General features: G+C 30.5%; 1 protein-coding gene across 1 annotated transcript in view; it reads left to right on the top strand.

The window, feature by feature from the left end:
- The window catches only part of LOC130448896 (GTP-binding protein REM 1), a 223,700-nt gene that overhangs the window by 92,237 nt on the left and 116,939 nt on the right, over positions 1-14,524 (top strand). The gene's annotated exons all lie outside the window — the stretch shown is intronic.

The following is a 14,524-nucleotide window of genomic DNA, read 5'->3' on the forward strand; positions in this document are numbered from 1 at the left end:
GAGGAATACTCAAAGCTGTTGCGTTCATATCACTGTTCATTCAAATTTGTATATAGGTAGCCCACTAATATTCAAAGTTGACCTGTTTTAGCGTAATTGGCAGAAATAAGGCTACAAACAATTTCAATCCATTAGTAGTTTTCGCAAAATTTACCCACATACGAGGACATATTGTCATATTACATTGTAACCTATTATGTATAGAATCACAATAGAAACACGCAAGTCTAAAGCTGTTGCAGTGTTCCTACAGTAGAAATGCATATTCGAGAAAACTACATCTTAATAATATCAAAATGGATAGTGTGGAACAACGAAAGGTAATTTATTACTCGCTTTCAAAAGAGTAGGCTCCAACGCAAATCCGCACCGATTTGGTGAATACATAAATGTAGTATTATATGACATAATGAAGAGGTGGCATCATAATTCCAAATGTAGAATAGTCCATGATCCAAAAAGCAAAATCGACAAATAGTTAAAGTACCATCTGGTACATAATATACATAATATACCAATAATATAGCCAAAATGAAAAAATTGTCTGCACGACGACGGGTACAATAAATGTGCAGACAACTTGGTACAGAAAAGACAAAGAAAATTTTCTTGCACTATCAGTAACTAGAGTCATGGATCGAACAATATATTGTAGAGACCTAAATGCAGAGTAAGATTGGTTCACTACTGCCGAAAAAATAAAAAATGCAGCCTTCAGTAGGCAAGGTCGTGCTAATCGTATTTTAACATGCAAAAGGTGTAATTTCAGTAAATTATTTGCAAAAAGAACCACAATTACAGCTGATTATGATACCAATTCATTTCCAAAACCATGTGAGGCGATGAAATAGAAACTATGAGATAAGTTACGCAATTCATCTTCATCAGGATCACGTACCTAGTGACAGGTACGCCTTGAAATAGCCATATTAGCAGGCTTCAAATTAGTCGAGCATCTGACATATTCTCCAGATCAAAACGATCCAAATGTTTTAAGTAATGTTATGTTTTGCGATGAGATACTGATCACGTAACAATCCTCGTTGGATGCGTGAATCCCACATCCAATATCCCGAAAAACTGAATATATGGGCTGAAACAATAGGCGACAAAATAATTGGTCCGTTTTTCATTGAGGGTAACTTAAATGGTCCGGCGTATTTAGATTTATTGGAAAATAGTATTATACCTGAGTGGGCTCGAATATTTCCAAATCCAACTAAATATTTTCAATTACATTTGAAGAAAACTTTATTATAAGGAATTTTCAGACAATAACAATCACAATATCCCAAACGACAATATTTGATTACAACAAGATGGTGCCCCTCCTCACTATGCGTGTGTAGTGACGCAATGGATTCGAAGGCATGGTTTTATCGAATGGCCCCCGCGATCACCCGATATGAATCCTTTAGACTATTTCCTGAGGGGTCACTTAAAAATCATCGTTTATAAAATTTGCCAATATTCGGGAATTGAAAGAGGATTACCAGAGAGATAAGCGGCTGTTTTTCAAACTCCAATAACTTTTGTGTGATAAACAATTCTATTTTGAACAATATATCTTTCGAGAAGTATTGGAAATGCTAGATTATAGATGAAAAAAATGGAGACTATCTTAGAAATAAATATGATATCTTCTCCAATTTTTTGTTGTAACAGTTAGGGAGATAGGGACGACGGCAACTGCATCTGTTCTCGTATGCCGACATCGAAGATAACTCAACTAAATATTGTTTTGTATTCTCAACAACTACCATACTTATTATTACCTGTCACAATATGTGAAATTTTGATTTATGCTGTAGAGAATCCAATTTCACTTCATTTTAATTGAGTCAGATAATAGGGATGACACAAATGTCAGTTAGTAGACAACTGATTTTTTATTAACTTACTCCTGTTCAATAATTCTTTCATTAATCATCACTAAGGCGACATTCACCAATTGGAAAAACATTCTCCTTAAACTTTTTAAATCAATCGATGCAACGTGAAACCGTTTTATTTCCGATACACGTATATCAACATGTTTCATAGTAATTAGATAGTTGGTTTAATTTATACCGAATAACTATAACTTTGAAGCTGAAAGTCTTCTATGAAATGAAAAATTAGATTCCAAAAAGAAGTTACTGTTAAGTAGTACACTGTTAAAAACTTCTTTGGTATTTTTACCGAATATAGATAGGAAATTCTAATGCAAAACAATTCAGTAAGTATGCTAAACAAAATAATTTTAGTATATAATTTTGTAATTTTATTCAAAGGTTTTGTTGTAACTATACCACTTAATTAACTTTTAAAAAACTGATATTTTTATTAATTTAATTCACAACAAAGAAACTATCATTCTCTGACAAGCTTCTATGTTTTGGGTAGAATGATATTTTTGTGATTTATTTCAGTTTTATTTTCATTCAAAATCTCTCTCCTACTCTAAATTAAAAACCTACTAAAGTGGCTCAAGTGTTCTATACTATAGCATAATTCCAAACGGCGTAGCTAGCGCCATCCACCCAATGTACGTCAAATTACAAGACTTTTCTTATTTTACAATAAATCATAGTAAATCAAAATAATAAGAATTCTTGATAATAATCACAAATTGTCATTGAAAACTAATTAATAGTTTAGTATTACTATCCGTATATTATTTATAATCAAAGTTCTAAAATTACACCTCATATTTGTAAATTTCCTCAAATGTCCAAGAAAATTACTCAAATTGCATTATATTTTCAATTCGTACACATAATTGGTAATTTTAGCCATTAGCATGCTTAGCTAAACAATGGTAATGTTACAAAAAGTTTTTATAGTTTATCATGTGGTTGTAATTGATGATAGATCATTTTTTGTTGCGTGTACTTAACTTGATATGATTTGTTGGTGTTGACAGTAATTTCCTCTAGTTTATTGACGTGACTTTTGTATTCTGTCAAAAATTTCTTCCTTTTTTGACTGATGTTGGGTTAACAGTGTCGTCCATAAATATTCTCATCAATATATACTCAGTGGCAAGTATACTTGCAGGATAAAGTTTCCTTATATTTGTCTTAGTTGTGGTTTCTTATATTTCTCTTTGATATGTCTGCAAAACCGAAGTAAGATTTGGTTAGTTCTGTAGCGACTTTGTATATTTTGTAATGCCATGAAACTAAAAGAACTAGAAAGCTTTTGACAGTATTTTTGGATACTACCATCGCATTATTAAAAAGTAAGCTCTAACGGCGGTTGGATCGTTGATACAAATAATACATAAGATTTGCCATAGAAATATGATTTTATCAATAAAACATGCGGGCGCAAAGGTCCAATATGATTTCAGTTAAGTTAATTTATGTCATGAACGATTGCAATACGCATTTGTAGATGGAATTCATGATTCATTATGTTTAACTGGTATACATAATCTAAAAGAGGATGGATATCGCTTGTAATGGAGGAATTAAGAAATAAAGTCATTCTCTTGGTTTTCTTGGATCTCTGTAGACTTTCTGTATAATGGAAAATGCCGATCTCTATTTCTGAATATGCGAAAATTCGATTACGAAATCAGAACAATACATAAGCATGAACATTTCCATTGACTCAATTAAAGCTCTTTCCTATTTCTCAGGTTAAATCAAATATTCAACTTTTCATGATATTATTAATTATACTTTATTTTTCTTCAAAAACCAGGCTGTTTTTCATATATTGCATGAAAAAATTTAGCTATACACTAAAAATAAGTGGAAGCGTGGAAATACTGTTCTGTCCCTCAGACTGGAAATTTGAGAGATTTATCAAGACTGCTGAACAGCGAAACGCTTTTTTTATCATTCAAAATGCTGCATAAATTTAAATGATATATTTTTTTTATATCAATCTGCTCCCTAACTCCCTTTCAAACTAAATAACTTTTCAGTCGGTTGCCTCTTCTCGTCTCCTACCAACATAACTTACGTTAAGCGAGTTTATACTTATTTTTGAAAATATTGCTCCTGAACATGACAAGATAATTAAAGGTAAGAAGATAAATGAAAATATGGTATTGTTACAATTGTTAAATGTAGGGGAAGAAAATTTACCTGGAGATCGAAGTAACCAGTACAATACGTTATAAAGGGATAATAAAGATTATAATAATTATCGTGAAACAACTCTAATGTTTAAGGTATACAAATCTTGAAAAGAAAAATATGTGTCGAAAGTACATAAAATATTCTAGAAAAGGAAAAGTACTCTGGATGACATTTTTACTTTACAACAAACCATATTAAGAGGAGAAACAAAAGTATGTACATGGGAAAAGAGTGTCAAGGGGAAGTTTGAAAAATAGAGTGTAAACAAAAAGTAAAAAAACTAGACATGCAGTTGAGGAAAATGGTATTAGTAGAAATATTATCCGAGTATATGCTGGAAAGTAATATGACTCTGAAATAGAACTATTCTATAGTCAATTAAAAACCTAAAGAAAACTGAAGTCGCATACATCGGAGGTGACTTTAACGCAAAAAGTGGACAAGGATTAAGAGCTGACTTGGTGGGTGAATACGGATTAGGAGAGTGCAACGAGCGGAGCGATAGATTATACCAATTCTGTCTCGAGCATGACATTATTATCGCAAATACATGGTTTAAACAATACGAAAGACGATTTTATACATGGAGAGGACCAGGAGATAACCTACCTCACATAATTAGAAACCCGATTGACTATATCCTAGTAAACAAGAGATTCAAAAATGGTTTCAGGAAAGTAACAACATATTCTGGAGCAGACATTGGATCGGATCACAATCCTCTGATAGCCGATATTAAAATCAAGCTCAAAAAAGTCCAAAATAGTTCAATAAAATTAAGATATTAACAGTCAACTGAAGCAAATAAAGCATGTTCACAGTACAGAAATCTGGAACACTTTGAAAGATCACATTTCCAAAATAATGGAAAAACATATTAAAACGAGTCCAAGACACAAAAAACATCAATTGATAACTGACGGAATCCTAGATTTGGTAGAGCAAAGAAGACGACAGGAAAATATTAGGGAAAAATATGAACATATACAAAAAATAAACAAACAAAAAAATTAATCCAAAACCAAAGAAAACTGGATGAAAGGTAAATGCATTGGAATGGCAAAGTTACAGGACGAACATGACATGTTCAATATGTTTAAAAAAGTCAGAGAAGTAGCTTGCCTATACAACAAGAAGACTCCTCATACCTTAAAGGATTCAAAAGGAAAAATAATCATAGATGAAGAAGAAATTCGAAAAACTTGGTATGTATATATCAAAGAACTGTATAATGACTCTAGATCAGGAGAACAAATGGCATTTGATGAAGACGAAGGACCAGAAATACTAAAATCAAAGTGATACATGCTACAAAGTTGGCAAGAAAAAAAAGAAAGCTGTTGAACCTGGTGACAACATTCCAACAGAGATGCTAAAAATTATAAATGAAGAAAACATAGGAATATTAGTCAAACTATTCAATAATGTTTATTCAACCACTAAAATTCCAGAAGACCGGTTAAAATCAGAACTCATAACTTTGCCAAAAAAACAACGTCTAAAGCACTGTAGCGACTATAGACTGATAGTCTTATGAGTCACACTATAAAAATATTCTTAAGAATCATCCACGCTAGAATCAGAAATAAGTGCTAAGAAGATCAAGACAAAACTCAATTCGGCTTCAGAAATGGGCTGGGAACACGAGAAGCACTTTTTGCACTGAATATATTACCACAAAATTGCCGGGACCAACGGAAAGATGTATTTGCAGACTTTATCGATTACGAAAAGGCCTTCGATCGAGTACAAAACGACAAGTTGATAAATATATTAAAGAAAGTTAATAGTTCCGAAGTAAGAATCATTGAAAAATTACATTGGCGCTAAAGAACGGGCGTTCGAATAACCGAAAATCGACAGAAAAATGCAAAATCTTAAGAGCAGTTTAGACAAGTTTGCATACTCTCATCACTTCTGTTCAATTTGTTCAGATAAGATCTTTAAGAAAACTAGATACAACTTATCATATAGAGTAAAAATTAACGGTTAACTTATGAATACAATCAGATACGCAGACTATACGATGAGAAGAGATTGGGTCTAAATCAAATGTTCTAAAGTAACATGTATGGTATTTATTCGCTTGCCGTACCATGACACAGCTGCAGGTAAACTCACAAACGATTCAAAAAGTGTCCAATTTCAAATCTCTTGGTTGCTACATCACTGAACAACTGGATCCCCATAAGGAAATAAAATGTAAAATTGAGGTAGCTCGTACAAGCATGATATGTGTAGTAATAAAGGAAAACTACTATGGGGATAAGAGAAAATGAAAAGTAATCTAAATATACAAATAGAATACTATATAATATATACATAAATCTAGAAGTAGGTAGATGAAGAAGGAAGATAAGAATCGAACAAACAGATAAACTATAAGTAAGAAAAGAAGCAATAACTATTATCAAATCATATTATTTTCATTAACATTTCAAATTTCAGTTTTGATTAAGTAACTTAAGTTGTTTTTATCCCAAGATTTTTCTGAATTCATAGGATTAAAAAATAAATATGCAATAAATTGTATGAAATAGCAAAACGTAATATACTAAATTATAAAAACCCAAGAATCCTTTAAATAGAATCAAGCAAAAAAAAATATTCATATACATTTGTCAGTACTTCATGAGTTGCCTTCGTCGATGATTCCGCGCACCTGGTATCCATTACTTACCGGCCGGTCACATGGCGCCCCCAGAGGAAGAAAGAACAAAAGGAATGTAGCATTAATTAACAACACTCAAATATAAAAAAAGGGAGGAATGAGAATACTTTTGAAATATAATACTATGTAACGGTACATAATAAAGAAGTTATTCAAGTTCTCACATTTCTCAATTTTCTAACATAAAAATGAGATATATATCAAGGCCTTAACAAGTTAAATAAAAATGATAATATTTTCAAATATAACTTGAGATAATTTGAACTGATATCCCAAACTCCCAAGTTTCTTGTAACAGTAAAAGCATAAGCGTTTTCTATAAAATGAACAGTTGTTCCACATAGCCTGTTGGTTTAAAGAACTTTTCTAGATTTTCTTCTGTTATAGAAAAATTCTAAAGCTTTGCATTTTTACACTGGTCATTGTTTTCGACGTTATTCTGCTGGTATAGTTTTCAGGTATTAGAAGACTCAATATTTGAATATCTTTCATTGTACAAGATTATATAGACAATTTCAGAATAAACTTGAGATGGCTGAAAACCCCAAATATGCACTAATCTGGGCATTGTAGAGTATTAGAAGCTGTTGCTGAGTATATAGCTTTTTGGTCTTAAAGAGGACTACAAGTTTTTGTGAGGCTGACTTGCTACATCGGCCACGTGACTGCCAGGATATATTGCTAGCTGTCTGTCTGTACACACAGGACCAAATCATGAGCTGCAGTGCCAGCATTCTTTGTAAAAATAATAGCCTGTGGTTTGTTGCATTAAACTCATTCAGATTACTTAGTTTCCACCCTATTCCAAAACGTTTGGTATTGGTAATGGTGATCTGTTGCTGTCTACAGATTTGGGTGTTAGAGAAATTTATTGGGGCGGTTGATGTGATCGACGACACCAGTGTGCTATGGTCAGCAAAGCTATAGATCAGGTTTACAGTTTTGTAGAGTAGATCGTTGATATACAGAAGAAAGGGAGTAGGTGACAAGATGCTCTCAACTCAACTCAACGATCTACTCGATAAAAGTGCACTTATGGCCTAAACCATGTAATCTTGCCTTAATTAACCGATGCATGTTTATTAAGTTACTTATGCAACTTACCTACCCTATTGATGACCTAGTGAGACTTTTATCAGGTTGGCTGAAGACTACTTCCTGGGGAAGAGTCTCCAGCCGTACAAATAAGGTTACTATTGGTGTATAGCTAACATTAATTGTATTTCTCAAACTCAAACATCACATCTCATTCAATTTCATCACACATCACACATTGGCAGTTGCTTTTTTATCTGCGTTTATGACCAAACTTGCGGAATTGATTATCGAATTTACTACATGTTCCTTTGGATATGGATGATATATCTGAAAATTTCCCATGAAATGGGCGAGATACTTCCTGTTTTGTTAGCGCCTCATATCCGTAACCAGTTATTTGTAAAACTGCTATTTTGTGCATTCACATTTTTCAGAATTGATATTGAAGAATTTGAAACTAAAATATAATACTGACAACTGACTTACAATGAGGTGTTCAAACTAAACAAATTTCCCACGGAAATAAAGTATTTTACACAAATACAAACTTAAAAGATGTGTAAATTAGAGCAAATTTATGTAATCTATGATTTTATTTTATTTCATATTAATAGCTGCATTGAACTTGAAAATAATAATATTTTTGAGAGAAAATAAAGAAACTTTTCATCTTTGTATCACGAGCCTATACTTTCCATTAAAAATTTTGAGAGTTGTTGGCATTTTTACATTGAATATCAATTTATAATTCAAATTATAGATATGTACAGTAACTAAATAAACGAAAAATTTCCTGTAGCTTTTACATTCTGTGTGAATAATAGATAGGGATTGTTGTTCATCGTTAAATGAATGAAAATTAAGAGTCAGATATTTTTATTTTCACGGTAAATTTCTGTAATGAAATCTGGAACTAATATGGGCCATTCACAATCTCGAACTATAAATGATCTCGTCTGTTAACCGTCCTTATTACGAGTGATATAGTTGTTCGTTAAATAACTATAAAACCAATTTTATCTTGATAATCATGTTGTAGGTAGGTGGGTGAAGTTATGACAAAACATCAAAAAGCTTTCCTATATAAAAAACACATTAACCATTGAAATAGGTCTAAAGTCTATGCAACGCAAGTTTGTGATCTCAAAATGGTTACAACCACCATGATGCTGGTATACAAACAATCATAATTAAATAAAAATTAGATACAAGATATTAATATCCTATGAATGTGCTGGAAATGATGTAAGAAAATTGAATTTTCTTTAAATGGTTTCTATATTTATCACAAATAAACTACGTGAAACTTTGAAACTGACCCAATCTAACCAAATACCTACGTTTATCATTATGACATTCTGCACTACAGTGAATTGGTATCATCATATTCATCATTTCTATTATTATCTCTATTATGAAATGTTGATATAAGATCACGCAAAGTTCTTAAATTGTGATTTTGATTTTCCATTCTTAAAAAAATTACTATAAATATAGGCTAATATTTATTGTTTCAACATTTTTATTCTCTTCAAAGTATCTCACAATTCTTTATCCCCATCAGTGAATTTAATTTCTTTCACGTTTATGAGAAAAATTAAGTTCATTAAAATCAGGTGCTTCTGCTAAATTTGATTATCAAGAATACGATGCTATCGATGGGACGAAGGAGTAAATCCAAAAAATTTCCAAATTAAATTGTTTTTATCCAATTTGTTTTGAAAACTCCGAAAACTCAAATCGACAACCAATTTATATTGATTGAATTTGTACAAAGAAAAAAACATGAAATAATTGAGGAAAATTACTTTTTCAATGGAAGGACAAGCAGCTAGGCATTGAAAAGTTGATATAAAATATTGAGCATAATTCAAATAAACAGTTATTTTCATAAAAAATTCATTGGTTAAGTTATTATATATAATTTGAGAATAATTTAGTAGCTTCCGCTATCTTTTCCCTTTAATTTACACAACCCCTTGAAAAACCTCGAAGTGTAAGAGATGTTACGTAATACATCACTTTGAATCTGCTTCCATTAACTACACTGATTCGTTATTATTTTATCTGGAACCACTATGTTTTCGGTATTTCGACCGAAACAATTTAATTGAGTACAAATTGTTCTCAAATGCTTCTCCAACTTATCGCAAACTTATGATATAATTGAATGCTGTTCTAATATATTTATTTGAGCAAATCTTGGAAATATTCTATAGTGTAGCACAAACGTAAGTAGCTCCACAATATAATCCTTAAATGGGGAATTGGCCTCGCTGACCATTATGCTGAAATTTATTCACCAATACACCAGGTTAATGTTATCTGTATGGAAATGATCAAAAAGAGCAAATTTTTTCAATTTGTCAGTTTCTTCAAATTTGTTCCTTTCACGTTTAACATCGAAATAAACAAAATTTACCTTTTTTGGCATACTCTATCCACCATAATTTTTTGGGCTGGACACTTTCCTCAATTCTCTCTCGGTGTTTTATTCACATGTGGTAGTTGTGCTTGTCACGAACACGAAGAAGCGAAGTCTCGAACAATGTCACGTCCAAATTTTTTAAGTCATTCGGCGAATTCGCAAAGAAAACTTACGATAGAGTATTAGCAATATTTAAAAATTTAAAATTTAAAAATTTAAAATTTAAAATTTAGAATTTAAAATTTAAAATTTAAAAATTTAAAATTTAAAAATTTAAAATTTAAAAATTTAAAATTTAAAAATTTAAAATTTTAAAATTTAAAATTTAAAAATTTAAAATTTAAAAATTTAAAATTTAAAAATTTAAAATTTAAAAATTTTAAAATTTTAAAATTTTAAAATTTTAAAATTTTAAAATTTTAAAATTTTAAAATTTTAAAATTTTAAAATTTAAAAATTTAAAAATTTAAAAATTTAAAAATTTAAAAATTTAAAAATTTAAAAATTTAAAAATTTAAAAATTTAAAAATTTAAAAATTTAAAAATTTAAAAATTTAAAAATTTAAAAATTTAATAATTTAATAATTTAAAAATTTAAAAATTTAAAAATTTAAAAATTTAAAAATTTAAAAATTTAAAAATTTAAAAATTTAAAAATTTAAAAATTTAAAAATTTAAAAATTTAAAAATTTAAAAATTTAAAAATTTAAAAATTTAAAAATTTAAAAATTTAAAAATTTAAAAATTTAAAAATTTAAAAATTTAAAAATTTAAAAATTTAAAAATTTAAAAATTTAAAAATTTAAAAATTTAAAAATTTAAAAATTTAAAAATTTAAAAATTTAAAAATTTAAAAATTTAAAAATTTAAAAATTTAAAAATTTAAAAATTTAAAATTTAAAAATTTAAAAATTTAAAATTTAAAAATTTTAAATGTCCAAGGAGAACCATGGAACAGAATTGAATTTAATGATATCAGACAAACTTAGTATCAACGCGGGGCAAACTTTAATTCAATATTTCGCAATGTGCAAAAATTATTCCGAAAACCTTTCAGAAGAGCAAAAACAACATCTAATGTCAATCAATGAAGATTGTTTGAAACCGGAACAAAGTGACCATATGCTTCCCTAGCAGTTGTAAAAGGATCTATAAGGAGGTCGTTCTACGTGGACAGATCATAAAACAAGTATTCTATCTTGTAGTACTCAACATACTTCGAAAAAGAGGCAAGATAACGGGCACAGATATTGGTTCTGCATCACAACAATGAACCCTGCCACTGCACGTTTCATTACTTAATTATCACATCTCATACAACAAAATAACAGTTTTGTATCAATGGTGGATTCATTGAATACACATTCCTAACTATATTATTCATTAATAATTTCAAACAAAGACATTACTCTTTAATGTTCCAATCATTATTTTCTAAGTAAACATTCGTGTGATTAGTGATTAAAGTAACTAATATTTTATAGCATATTTTTGTGCTGCTTCATTTATCACTTGCAACGTACAATCTTTTTGAAATCATTCATATGATCGAGTGATGGATGTTTGTGAAAAATTATAGGAAATCAGTTTAGAATAAAAGACACTTTGATTTAATTTAATTTAGGAAAATTTATCTTTCCAATGTTTTTTATTATATACCTGAAAATTTGGAAATAATTTTCGTGTTTTTATTGAGATCAATTTTGTTTTTTCCTACTATAAATGGTTCTGATATATGACCGATAGTTTTATTGGGCATAAAGTGACCTCATTTTTGCCGTCGATCGGATCCAATTCAGGACTTTCTCAAAAATATTATATCCGTTCAATAACATGTATTCAGGTGAAAAGTTTGTGGGCTAACATAGAAATAGTTATTTACTATACAAATATAAAAAGTGCTAAATTTTACCTTGCGGTTGTATTATGTAACAGAAACAAAAAACCGAAAGCTAAAATTTAGTAATTGTCACAATTTTTTTTCGGTGGCGGAAGAACGATAATTTATTATTTAAAAATCATATTATTACAATAATCAAGTTAGACAATTATCGATGTGAAATTGGAATTTTGAAATTAGTAGGATAAGTTGTACTTATAGCGACAATTAGATCTGCGTTGTGAGGGAAACTTTTGAAGTAATTAAAAAGCTGTCAACTCAATTTAGTGATTTGATTCAAGGACTGTGTACTTAGTGATTAATTAGAAGTTATTTTTAATACTATAAAGTGAAAAATGTCTGATTTCGGGTTTTACTGACTCCACTGGAATTAGTAGATGTAGCCAAAGTAGCGTCACAAAAATTATTGTCAGCTAAATCGCGAAAAATTTACGAAAAACCGCGTATTCAAGATTCATGGAATGAAAGATCAATAAAACATGCTGCTCTGGCTCGGAGATGGTATAATTGATTTATCTTTCTTAATTGGCATAACAATAAAAACATTGTGGTCGAATTATTCAATGATTATAAGTCTGGGTAACTTAGCCCCGGCCATTCTATAGTCAGTCAAACCTGGCTGAACTCTATGTAACTTTACCTCGGCCATCCCTTATTCAACCAAGCCTTACTCGCGGTAATCCGACCTCGGCCATTTTATAGTCATCCAGGCTTGTCCAGGCTTTGCAGATCTCTGTAAAACTATATAAAGTTTTGTTCTAATATCTTATCCAAAATACATAGTTTAAAAGTAATAATTTTTTATGAATAAACTTCTTTTATGTATAAAAGACAATGAAAAATAGTATCATTTCTTTATACGTTTAATTATTTAATCCATATTTTTGTACATTAATTAATAGAAATTTGTCATAACACTATAATTTTATTAACAATATATTAAAAAACTATTTTTACAATCAACCAGCCTGGTCCAGGGTAGCAGACCCGTCTTGGATTTATCTAGGCAACCAGGCCTGGTCCAGGCTTGCAAACAAAGCGAGGGACATTTTTATCATTCCAGAGTCCCTCCAAGTCTGGGCCAATAACGGCTTTCAAGCTAGGGCCACAGTTGTACATACTTGGCCCAGGTCTGTGCCTATACTGGGCTCATCGCAAAATCCTATATGGGAATGAGACAAACATTTCACAATGTTTCAATCTTATCACATTTCTGAAACAAAATGGGAAAATTTACGAACCCAAGAAAGCTGATTTTTACAAGTAAGCAAATTAGTGATTTTTCTAAAAATGCTCCCGATGAAGTTTATTTAATGGTCAAGGTTGTTGTTGTATTTGGGATTGCAGAAGCTTGTCGAATTTGTGAAATCTCCCAGGTGATATTAGGTGATATTGAAGACTCGGGAAAGTTATTAATTGTGAAACTTGAGGAAACAAAAGTTTATGTAAACAGGAAATTGTTAGTTACGCCGCCTGTTTTATGCATATCAAAATGGGGAATGTATCAATCAGGTTTTTGGGTAAAAATCAGTTTTATAAGGTTCCCGAAACAATGGGTAGCTTCCTTCAATTTGAAAATGCTCATATACAGGTCATTCGTTTCTAAGATCGTCTGTAACACTTTCAGTTGAAAGTGATTAGAACTTGTAGTAGTGCTGAAATAACATAGGATTTGCGGCAAAGTACAATTTCTCGTCGTAAAAAAAAGTTTTTTCATGGACTTTCATTTTATTATTCAACTATAGCAATAATTTTTCGATTAAATTTTTATAGTACGATTTGCTTTTAGCGGTAGAATAGCCTTCAGACTATAACCTTTTCATCGATGCAATACTTCTGTCCACGGAGTATCTTCTTGAGATATGAGAGCAGTTAAAGTCGCTGGAGGACAGATCTCGAGTAAGCAGTGGAAATGGAAGCAATTTGAAGCCCAATTCATGCAATTATACCATCGTTTTCATTGATTTGTGATACTGGTGCGTTTGCTCTATAAAAAAACACTTTCTTCTCTAAATAGTCCATTTTTCCGCGATTCAGTCCTTAAAATGCACCAATAATGCTACGTAGTACTCACTATTTACGGTTTTGCCCTTTTCAAAGTAGAAATGAATATTATATCGTGCGCAGTCCAAAATAATAATGCCATAAACTTTTGCGACATCCCTCGATTCGGAGTCTGCTCATCTTATGCTGTCGGTTGGGATCCGATGTGAACTGATAAAGCCAAGCTTCATCCGTTATCATATTTCGACGCAAAAATTCGGATTTATTACGATGGAATAGCTCTCCAAATACTGCTCAGAAAAAATAATTCGTTGTTATTTTTGGTAGATTGTGAACTCGCGCGGCACTCACTTTGAACAGAGCATTCGTAAATCTAAATATTCATTCAAGATATGTCCAACACGCTTTTT

This window comes from Diorhabda sublineata, chromosome 9, assembly GCF_026230105.1.
Source record: "Diorhabda sublineata isolate icDioSubl1.1 chromosome 9, icDioSubl1.1, whole genome shotgun sequence".
In the NCBI taxonomy this organism is placed as follows: domain Eukaryota; kingdom Metazoa; phylum Arthropoda; class Insecta; order Coleoptera; family Chrysomelidae; genus Diorhabda; species Diorhabda sublineata.